At 38.6% G+C, this 12,137-nt stretch overlaps 1 protein-coding gene across 7 annotated transcripts in view; it reads left to right on the plus strand.

Annotated features, from left to right (window-relative positions):
- The window catches only part of MBD5 (methyl-CpG binding domain protein 5), a 242,743-nt gene that overhangs the window by 136,357 nt on the left and 94,249 nt on the right, over nt 1-12,137 (plus strand). For 6 of the 7 annotated variants that reach the window (XM_034785452.1, XM_034785449.1, XM_034785451.1 and 3 more), the window contains one exon: nt 3,005-3,062. The exons of the other annotated variant lie outside the window; for it this stretch is intronic. The gene's annotated coding sequence lies outside the window, so the exon portion shown is untranslated. The remainder of the gene's footprint in view (nt 1-3,004; nt 3,063-12,137) is intronic. 7 annotated transcript variants of the gene reach the window in all.

A 12,137-nucleotide genomic window follows, 5' to 3' on the forward strand; every position in this document is an offset into this window, starting at 1 on the left:
TTATGGTGCATTAAACATGTTAAAACACTTTTAAATTTTAAGAAATACAAATATTCCATATTAGTATTTATTAATAGGACTCGTATACCATTAGGTACAAGGGCACACAAGATGTTACATAGTCTCAGATATCAAAGAAAACATAACACAAGGAGAAACAAAATATCATCTCTTTTATGTACACATCTTTGGAGCTCTCTGGGTCTTGCTAAGAGTTTGGACCACAGCTTTTCTCAGCTTCGTTCATAGGGAAGACTCAAACCAGCTCACTTGAGTTTTAACTTTGTTTCTGGCAAGAAGTATAGTTCTTAGATTGTGACAAAGCAATCAGATTTCCAGGTTTTCCATCCTTTTGGGGAGGATTTAGCAGCTTCCTCACTCTATTGCCTTCAGAGAGAGAGAGAGAGAGAGCACACTTCTTCCCTCCCTCCCTCTGCACATCCATATGCTCCTTACCCTCCTTTTTGTCTTCACTCTCTTGATGACCCTAGGTAGATTGCTTCTTTCCAGTTGGTAGACTAAGCAGTTTTTCTGGAGTGGCTCAGGCCCTTGGCTTCCTTTATTCCTTATGAAAAGAACCCTTTCTTGTCTGACCTAGTGTACTGTAGAGTATATGTATTCTATCTCACAGGATATCTGGGTACTCCTCTCCATTTTTTCTTGACACAGTACTTCCCCAAGGCCAATTAGGGACTAGAATAAAAATGCTTTATTAAAATTGTATGATGCTGGCTGGCAAGACAGTTTGTGTTTGAGATTTCAGATGGCTATTGCATGACGACTGTTTAGTAAAACAGTTAACAGACTTTTGTGGTTATGTTGTCCATAACCTAAAAAATGAAGAAAATATGATTGTTCTTGGCTCTCTCTCCCAACTTTATTCTGAAATCATGCCTCTGAGACCTCAGTCTGAGTACATTTTTTTTTCACTGGATGTAAAAATATTTCAGCCTTCTCTTCTTGAGCTTCCTTAGTAGAAAACTCTTGTAAATTGCTGCAATAGCAACACATCTATTCTGTTCATTATACTTTGGTAAATGTCTGTAATACCACATTTGCAAAGTTACTTTTTATCCTTATTATACACAGACAAGTAGATACCTCATGTTAAATGTTATGTGATTTCTCAAAAAATCATATCTTCTTTGATTAAATTCACCCCTGTAGAAAGAGCCAGCACAAGGTCATTGCACCAATTACTTCCCCCTTATACCCTCACAATAAGGCTTATTTTTTAGTAATCTGTTCTCTGTTGTCCAGTCCCAGCATCTGGAAGTCAGAGGCTTAGGGACACGCAGAGCATGGGGTTGCATTCCTGACCATCCTGGCTAATAGTCATTGATGGACCTATCCTCCATGAACTTATCTAATTCTTTTTTGAACCCAGTTATACTTTTGGCCTTCACAACGTCCCCAGTAATGAGTTCCACAGGTTGACTGTGTGTTGTGTGAAGAAGCACTTAGTTTTGTGTGTTTTAAACGTGCAGCTTACTAATGTCATTGGGTGACCCCTCGTTCTTGTGTTATGTGAAGGGGTAAATAACACTTCCTTATTCACTTTTTCTATACTACTCATGATTTTTATAGACCTCTATCATATCTCCCCTTTAGGCGTCTCTCTTCCAAGATGAATAGTCCCAATCTTTTTAATCTCTCCTCTCATGGGAGCTGTTCCATACTTCTAATCATTATTACTGTTAATTTATCAATTTGTTCCAAAACCACCTCTATTGACACCGCAATCTGGGACAATGCCTCAGATTTGTCACCTAAAAAGAATGGCTCAGGTACTGGAATCTCCCTCACATCCTCTCCAGTGGAGACTGTTGCAAAGAATTCATTTAGCTTTTCCACAGTGGCCTTTTCTTTCTTGAGTGTTCCTTTAACAACTCTGTCACCTAGAGCCCCCACTGGGTTGTTTGACAGGCTTCCTGCTTCTGATGTACTTACAAAAACTAACAGGATTTTTTTTATTATTATTATTAATTTATTTTTGTCTTTTGCTACTGGCTGTTAAAATTCTTTTTTAAGGCCAATTTTCAAAAATTCTTGATTAGCCAGTAATCTGACTGGTGATTGGATAAAAGAACACACAAATGTAGAGTAATCTTTATTTAAAATTCCTTTTATTTAATAGAGAGAGGCTGTTGAAGTGATGCAGTTAATCCCATGAATTTATCCCCAAGAGTCAATAACAGCACTCTGACCTAGAGTCCTACCTCTGAGTTCTTATTTGTTTTATACAAAAAATGATTTGATTAAATATTTATAAGTATGACAGAGACTTCTGCAGCTTATAAATATTTATTTGCCAACTGGGGACTTGATGGGGTAAATACCCAAAATAATTACTATATGGGGCCAAATTTTGCCCTGGCTTGAATGCAGCACACGAGAGGAAGGGAGTGCAAAGTGTGTCTTTACAGTACAGCTTTGAGTATCCCCTCCTGGGTAGCCTCCTGAGTGGGTAAGCAGAGACCAAAGAGCTGCTGCATCCCTCCCTCCTGCAAATGAACAGAAAGAGGGCCCAATGAGTGTAGTCTCTGGGTGGAGCCTTGAGTCTGTCACCCCCACTGTCAATACACCGGGCAACAGAGAGTAGGAATAAACCTGGCATAATTTTAATCCCTTGCTGGAATAGGAGAGAGATTGTGATTCAGGGAGCACAAAACTACACTGCCCCTTACTCTGAAGTAAAGGCAAACCCACAGTTGAGCACTTTATTAATATTATTGCTAAAATAAAAATAATCTTGATTAGAACAGATTTAAACATCAGATTTATTTTGCCATGCTTGTGGTGTTTTAAACAAAACGATGTGCCTTTGTGTTAACAAGCAGGCAGTTGCTTCAAAGTCATTTGCTAGTAGAAATAAGACTACGAAATTTGTCTACCCAAGTGAGTTTATAAAAATTTTGGGCAAACTGAGAATTATTAAAGGTTAAACTTTTATTATAATATACATTTGTGTATCTTCTCTATCAACTAATCCTTTGTTTTTCAGCTTAGAATGAACAGGATGAACATACCCACCTTATGTCTAATCCTTAGCAAGGAAAAAGGTCAGTTTTTGCTTCCTGCTACAATTAAATACTGTACCTTACTTTGTTAATTGAAAAGCAATAAGTACTTTTTAGTTGGACCACTTCTGATCACATGACTTGTATAATAAACCAAAATAATGCATGTTGGGATGGAGAGAGAGAGACTTTTCTAACTGAGAAGTGTATTCCCTAAACAACTCACTCAGGTTGAATAATGTAGATGGAAGAGGTGGTTGAGACTTTTCTTTCTGAATGATTTTCCAATAGAAAATGCCCTGATCAGAAAATCAAAATTTTTCACAGGAAAATTTCAATTTTGCTGAAAAGTTTGTTTTCCATGAGGAAAATCAAAATAATGGCTTCCAAGCAGCCTGCCAGAGGCTGTGTCCTAACTCTCTGGCTGAGCATCCCCCTCTCTGCATCTTATCAATTTCACTTTATCTGCTGTGAGAAAGTGAAACCGACAAGTCTTCCAGATGGGAAATGGAAGAATTCTGTGTTGGTTCTTCCAAAACTGAATTTTTCTATAAATCCCTTCCTGGAAAAAAAGGTTGCCATTTTGGCTTTTTGTCCCAATTTGGAATGATCCCCCCCCCCCCCTTACACACACACACACCTTGCAAAATGTATTTGCTGAAGGGGTTTCTATTTTCTGACTGGCTCTAGCAGATGGAGAAGATAAAGATATAAGAAAATGTCATATATACAAGGATGGTTTATTTATTGAATTATTACCCCTATAGTTAATGGGCTTCATGGGCCAAAAGAGATGTATGTGTGGTAATTGTTCATGGAGTGGAGGCAAATAAAAGGGGTAAAATCACCCGCTTTTTGTTGTTATAGAAATGCTTGAGCTTCTGGACCCCTTTTCAGGAGACCATCTGTCAGGTGTAGAGATAACTAACTAAGAATGGGAAAACTTAATACGAAATACTTTATAAATGTTTCAGTAGGGCCAAATCCTGCAAATCCTTATGTACACAAGTAGTTCTTTCTTATGTTTATTAATGGGATACCCATTAACTGAAGTGGGGGACTACTCATGAGTGAGAGAGTTTGCAGAAGTTAAAATGGTTTTTCTTTTATTTGCTTGTTTATTGACAGTTACTTTATATCCATATTTTCCTACACAATTTAAGGGCAAAACTTTGGTCCCAAGAAAGTAAATAGAATTTTTTGCCATTGACTTCAATGGGACCAGGATTCAGTCCAAAAAGTATAAGAGCCTCATTTTAGTCCCACATGAGTGACAAGTATTGCCACGTATTTTAAAACATAAGCTGTCATACTTAACTGAGTAAGTGCAAGAACATTTCATACCGATGCAAGTGTACCTGCTACACATCTGAAATACTGTCCCTTAAAGTGATGATAATCAGATAATACTGTAATTGTACCCCAAAAAAAAAAAGCCACAACATACCTCTGAGAAGAAATTATATGGCATACATCTTAATATATAGAAACTGGAGCAGGAGGAAGGGAGAGAGGATGGCATGAATGGCTCTACGCCCTTCTTGCACTGTCCTAATCCCAGGACCATCTATGCAACAGTCAAATACCAAACATAAATTAGAACAATGTAAGTAGAGGCTGCTCAAATTTGCACTGACTGTCACTGCCCCAAAAGGTTCTTCCAGCAATCATTGATCAGCCAAGCATGTTCCATTTTGCCCTGGCATAGCCCTCACAATGGCAGCTCAGGAAGGTGGGAGGTGACATTGGAGCCCCTACAGTACCTCTATGCACCCAAGGATTTCCCTACACTGTGGGGAATTCTCCAAATGTATGGCTAAGTAGACTGTAAGCACATGTGGTGTGAAGTTACCCCAGCAATTTTCTATAATTTATCATCCACATCTGGTCTTTTGTTTATATCTAAATTGCCAATTAATGTAATTTTAGTAATAGTAAACTGATGTTACATGTCAGCTCTTTACCACACAGTACAAAAGTAAGCTGAAATTGGTATATGATATTTGGCTTGCCCCTAATATTTCAACATTGACGTAGATTAGGCAGTTGTTTGTTTGTTTTTAATTTACCTTTAAGGGACCAATCCTGTGCACATTTAATCCTATGAATACCCTTTGATTGCACATGCAACTCGGTTGAAAACAGTAAGAATATGTATGTAAGTAAGTGTGTGCAGGATCATGTCCAAAAATTGCAAACATCTCTTCAGGGCTCAGAATCACTCAAATTCAAAATATAAGAACTGATCTTAATGTCTTTATCTACGTAGATTAGAATCCTAAAGAGACATTCATTTTATTTTAGTGCATGATAGTTGCGGGTTGGCACCAAAACACCATTAAACGTTACCTTAAATTATTTCAAAAAGAATGCCAAAACGTCTATACTGGTAGCAGCTAGTTTTAGTTTTCAAAACATGCTATAAGTGGCTCATCCACCATGTTACAAATAAAATTGTTTGAAATATTGAATCTGCCATAGGTTTTTTTTCGTAAAAGAAAAATAAGTCAAAGAAACTTTTCCCTGGGGGGAGAAAAAGCATTAGGGTAACGTTTTTATTTATCAAAATAAAGAGCATTGATTTAGTATCATTTATCTTCACAACTAAATGGAACAGAGATTTTGGATATAGTCTTTCTTCCATCTGCACGCACAAGTCCCATTAATGCTAACCAAAGCATTACATGCACATAAGGGAAAAATATAGTCCTTTGGGAGTAACAACTTCATATGTGTTTGAAGAAGTATTTATTTAAACTTGCTAAATGCTAATATTACACAAAAGTATAATTAGGTCTATGGCCTATTTAAAATAACCAGTAGACTCTTATGGTTGGGTGGTTTGAACACATGCTCAAATGCTGATTTACTTCCTTCTTTCTGATTCTTGTTGCTTGTTCATAGTGAGCACCACATTATCTAAATACTTGAATTTAATTTACAAAAGTTTTCATCTACAAATGCACATTGGACAACAAGAATCATTTAAAGCATTCATGACCAATATGGCTGATCCAAAAATAATAGGATTTCAACTTCTGCTGTTGTACTTAAACATATATTACTGAGTTGCTTCAATATTCAAACCAAAAAATTCAAATAAAGTTATCAAGGGGTTTTTATCTTTTATCTTCTTACAATAAAGGAAGGTTTGGTCTTCCATTTCAGTCTATTGAGAATCACTTTTTGGGGGGGAAAAAATCCACTAGAATTAATTGTTAGATTTTGTAAAACAATGAAAGATGTTGTATTATTGCAATAGAAACATTCATAAATCATTCTGTACAGGTCTGCAGCATACTACATTACAGACAGCCAGCATGAGCTCACTAAACACTGTTTTATTAGACCAAGTAATGATACAGAGCTTGCATTAAGGTGCCTGAATATTTAATTTTATGTTAACATAGTTTGTTATTTTAAGAGTATTCTTCTCAAGAAAGACTAGGGAAATTGTTGATTATTTGCTGAATGTTTCAGTAAACAATTTTAAGAACAGCACTTGGGGAAAAAAACATTTCATGTCTCTAAAAATAGCTTAGTCACATGACTTAGTACTTTAGCACAAAAGCATAATTTACAGGTTTAATTTGCAATCCCACTATATTTTTGACATTCTCTTGCACAGAAGCTCAGTCTGAATGACTCAAATGACTTAATATTTCTCTGCTTTGAGTGCTCGGTTCCTAGTACAAAGCAAGATGATTTAATGTAATTTATACAATTTGGATCTCTGCATTCTTTCTGCACAAGTGTGATTTTTTTTATTTTTTATTTTTTTTTTACTCTCAAATGCTTTGTTTTTGAATTCACACATTGCACAATTAATGAACTTTTGGGGTCATCTTAAGCAAGGGATGAGTGTCGTACCAACAGATCATATCCACTGACTATATTTCCAGCGGGCTGATTTTTAAAAAAGCATGTAAGTAAAAACTAATGGAAATTTTGAGTTCCATTTTTACATTAGTTTTTTAATTATTATTCTATATTTTATCACAACTTAATGGCCTGTGTGCAAAATGATCTACTGAGAAGCTGTCAGATAAAAGCAAAATTTACAAATAGTTAATTTGATAGTTATTTGGTCAGTATTTTCTGCACTTACTTATCAAGTGCCTCTAGAATGTACAGCAAAAAGGTACTCGTTTAATCGTTTGGCCATATAGTCTATAGTCTAAAAATACTGATGAAAACTGAGTTCACCTTAAGTGATTTGGCCTTTGGGAACCAAGGGTCTGGAGTTTGGGTAAATAAATTTGATCTTTCTATGTTATGTCCTTGGATCAACCTTTGAACTCCTAGTTCCTGTATTTGCAACATTGTTCCGGTGCTTTAAAAATATTTGAAGCTGAATTAGATGTGAGGTCATAATCAGAATGTGACCTTCAAAGATTTTCTTAACTTTCTTTTCATTTCCTTCTCTCTTGATCTGACAGAATTCAAAAAGTACATTGATAATTTTCGGTGAACAGGTTTATTAACTTAGGTCAGCAAGAGAAGCATTTTAGCCTGTGACATGTTGAATACATTTTTTAAATATTAAAGGTCCTTTCTTGTTGTGCCTATTGCACTTTGGAAGTTCAAATTCCCTCTCCTTCAGCTGCACAATGTTGTGTTTGGCTTTTTGAAGCCTCCTTGTTTCTTGGTCTGGAATCTGTCTTTCTTACTAGTATGTAATACCATCAGTGGTAGGGTCTTCCAGAGCTAACTGAATGTCAATGAGCTGTGGGAAAGTTTTGCTGAAGCCGTGACCTGAAATAAGCTCTTATGAACTGATAAATCCATCTCACAGATCAGCCACATAGAATTAAGCTAAAAGCCATGCAACCAGAAAATCAGCCACTCATTCTCGCCCCAAACAATTAAGATCTAGAGGGAAACTGCTCTTCCAGAAGTTAAAGTGTGGTAAGGGTCAGGAAATTCTCCCATAGCAAAGTAAATATTGGGGGAGACAGAAAAATCCTCTCCAACAGAAGCAAGAGAGAGGGGGAAAAAAATGTTCCCCAGCCATTTGGAGGCTTGTCTTCGTTAGCCATGGTGTCTGGGTTGTTGTTGTTTTTTTTAAAAAGGAATCTTATGAAAGAGAGTTATAAATATTTTTGCTCTTTATGTGCTAGAATGTCTTAAAATATTTCAAGACATCTAAATAACATTATAACAATATTTTGAAATGTGTGACTGGAATCTTTATTATGTAGACAGGTTCTTGCTATATAGTACTTTGTTTTTTTGCTTCTTTAAAGTTCGAAAACAAGTTCTATCAATTTTAATTAGGAAGTGGGTTCATTAGAGTTCCGTGTTTTTGGATTGAAAAGAGGCCAGTTATTGAAAATAATAGGAATGGCTTTCAGCCATTTTAAAATGTAGACGAACCATTGTGGTCCTGTCCAGGTCACCTTTGGTGCTCAAGCCAGAGGCACTTGGTAATGTACATTGAGTCCATCCTGAACGTGACACAAGTGGATTGTATTCATAATAATGACTTAAAATTCCATTCTACAGAGTAAATTCACTGTTTTAAATTGCCTCAGGTTCATACTTGGAATGTAAATTGTTAGACTGAATACAAATTTTATTTTTAAAAAGAAAAACAAACCTAAACGGATGAAATTGTTCTGTAGCTCTAATGTATGCATTAGAAATATATATAAGAATTAATTTGTGGGTACTTATTTCTTGATATTGAGCGATACTTTTCTAAGTATAGAATATATAATATTTTTTTAAAAGAAAGAAGGAAAAGCTGTTACTTCTTATCTGTTCATAGCCAGGGCATCTCTCTCTCTCTCTCCCCCCCCCCCCTCCAAAGTCTAGACGTTGTGAGGTGTATGGAAAGGTATCTTAAGTCCACTTTGATTCTTGTATGGAGCATACAAAAAAACATAATTATAAGAATATTGATCACTTTACAGAGTAGCATTTAGTTCTTTATAAGAAAACTACTTATGGTTTTGCATCTTCATTTTCCATTGAGATTGTCTGGTTACTGAAATTCAGGTGAAAAGTTCTTTTATCAGAGGTATGTCAGTGATGGTAGCAGCCAACAATTGTCACCAGATCTCCAGAGGAATTACATGCAGCTTTCTCCATTCTTTTACTGTATATTGTTGTCTAGACATTGTGGGCCAGTTACTGGCCCCCACTAATTCTGCTTTTCATTACTCTGGCCAACTGAGGATTCATAGATTCCAAGACCAACTGGGACCATTGTGATCATAGAATCATAGAAGATTAGGGTTGGAAGAGACCTCAGGTGGTCATCTAGTCCAACCCCAACTAAATCATCCCAGCCACGGCTTTGTCAAACCAGGCCTTAAAAACCTCTAAGGATAGAGATTCCACCACCTCCTTAGGTAACCCATTCCAGTGCTTCACCACCATCCTAGTGAAATAGTTTTTCCTAATATCCAACCAAGACCTCCCATGCTGAAACTTGAGACCATTGCTTCTTGTTCTGTCATCTGCCATCACTGAGAACAGCCTAGCTCCATCCCCTTTGGAACCCCCCTTTAGGGGGGTTGAAGGCTTCTATCAAATCCCCCCCCCCCTTCTCCAGACTAAATAAGCCCAGTTCCCTCAGCCTCTCCTCATAAGTCATGTGCCCCAGCCCCCTGATCATTTTCATTGCCCTCCGCTGGACTGACTCTCTCCAATTTGTCCACATCCTTTCTGTAGTGGGGTCCCCAAAACTGGATGGAATACTCCAGACGTGGCCTCACCAGTGCCGAATAGAGGGGAATAATCACTTCCCTCGATCTTCTGGCAGTGCTCCTAATAATGCAGCCCAATATGCTGTTAGCCTTCTTGTCAATAAGTGCACACTGTTGACTCATATCCAGCCTCTTGTCCTCTGTAATCCCCAGGTCCTTTTCAGCAGAATTGCCGCTTAGCCAGTCAGTCCCCAGCCTGTAGCAGTGCATGGGATTCTTCCGTCCTAAGTGCAGGACTCTGCATTTGTCTTTGTTGAATCTCATCAGATTTCTTTTGGCCCAATTCTCCAATTTGTCTAGGTCACTCTGGACTCTATCCCTACCCTCCACCGTATCTACTTCTCCTGCCAGCTCAGTGTCACCCACGAACTTGCTGAGGGTACAATCCATCCCATCATCCAGATCATTAATTAAGATGTTGAACAAAACCAGCCCCAGGACCGACCCCTGGGGCACTCCACTCGATACTGGCTGCCACCTAGACATCGAGCCGTTGATCACTACCCGTTGAGCCCAAAGTTCTAGCCAGCTTTTTATCCACCTTATAGTCCATTCATCCAATCCATACTTTTTAAACTTGCTGGCAAGTATACTGTAAAAGACTGTATCAAAAGCTTTGCTAAAGTCAAGATATATCACGTCCACCGCTTTCTCTATATCCACAGAGTCAGTTAAGGCGAACAGGTTGGTCAGGCCTGACTTGCCCTTGGTGAATCCATGTTGACTGTTCCTGATCACCTTCAAGTACTTCAAAATGGATTCCTTGAGGACCTGCTCTATGATTTTTCCGGGGACTGAGGTGAGGCTGACTGGTCTGTAGTTCCCCAGAGTTCTCCTTCTTCCCTTTTTTAAAGATTGGCACTATATTTGCCTTTTTCCAATCATCCGGGACCTCCCCCAATCTCCACGAGTTTTCAAAGATAATGGCCAATGGCTCTGCAGTCACATCAGCCAGAACCCTCGGATGTGTTAGATCTTGACCCATGGATTTGTGCATGTCCAGCTTTTCTAAATAGTCCTTAACCTGTTCTTTCACCACTGAGGACTGCTCACCTCCTCCCTATACTGTGCTGCCCAGTGCAGCAGCCTTGGAGCTGACCTTGTCTGTGAAGACCGACGCAAAAAAAGCATTGAGTACTTCTACTTTTTCCACATCATCTGTCACTAGCTTGCCTCCCCCATTCAGTAAGGGTTCCATCCATCATCTAGTCTGATCTCTTGTAGAACACAGGCCATAGAAGTTCCCACAAAAAATTCCTAGAGCATATCTTTTAGGAAAACATCTAATCTTGATTTTAAAATGGCTGATAATGGAAAAGCCACACAAGCCTTGGTAAAATGTTCCAAAGGTTAATTACCCCTCACTGTTAAAAATGTGCGCCTTATTTCCAGTCTGAATTTGCCTTGCTTCAACTTCAAACCTTTGGATCTTGTTATGTCTTCATCTGCTACATTGAAGAGCCCATTATCAAATATTTGTTCTCCATGTAGGTACTTATAGATTGTAATCAAGGCACCCGGTAATCTTCTTTTTGTTAAACTTATTAGGTTGGGCTCTTTGAGTCTATCACTATATAAAGCATGCTTTCTAAACTTTTAATCATTCTTATAGCTATTCTCTGAACCCTCTCCATTTTATCAACATCTGTCTTGAATTGCGGACACAAGAACTGGACACAGCATGGTTCCACTGGTTGCCCCAGTGCCTCATACAGAGGAAAAGTAACTTCTGTACTCCTGCTTTTGCATCTAAGGATCACATTAGCCTTTTTGATCATAGTATCATGTTAAGCAATATCCACCATGATTCCCAAATCCTTTTCAGAGTCACTGTTTCCTAGGATAGAGTCCCCCATCCTGTATGTATAGTCTACATTCTTCGTTCCTGGAAGTATATATTTACGTTTAACCATATTAAACTACATATTGTTTTCTTGCACCCAGCTTGCCAAGTGATCCACATTGCTCAGTATCGGTGACCTGTCCTCTTCATTATTTACCATTCCCCTGATTTTTGTGTCATCTACAAACTTCATCACTGATGGTTTTATGTAGGGTTACCATATTTCAGCAAGCAAAAAAGAGGATGGTAGGAGCCCTACCTTAGCCCCACCCCTGTCCTGCCCTAGCCCCGCCCCCTGCCCCTCCCACTTCCTGTCCCCCTCAGAACCCCCAACCCTTCCCCCGCTCCTTGTCCCCTGACTGCCCCCTCCTGGGACCCCTGCCCCTAACTGCCCCCCAGGACTCCACCCCCTACCTAAGCCTCTCTGCCTCTTATACCCTGACTGCCCCCTCCTGAGACCCTCCCCCCATCCTAACTGGCCCCCTAGGACCCTACCCCCTACCTATACCCTGACTGCCCCAACCCTTATCCACACCCCCACCCCCAGACAGACCCCTGGGA

Source organism: Trachemys scripta, chromosome 11 (assembly GCF_013100865.1).
Source record: "Trachemys scripta elegans isolate TJP31775 chromosome 11, CAS_Tse_1.0, whole genome shotgun sequence".
NCBI lineage: Eukaryota > Metazoa > Chordata > Testudines > Emydidae > Trachemys > Trachemys scripta.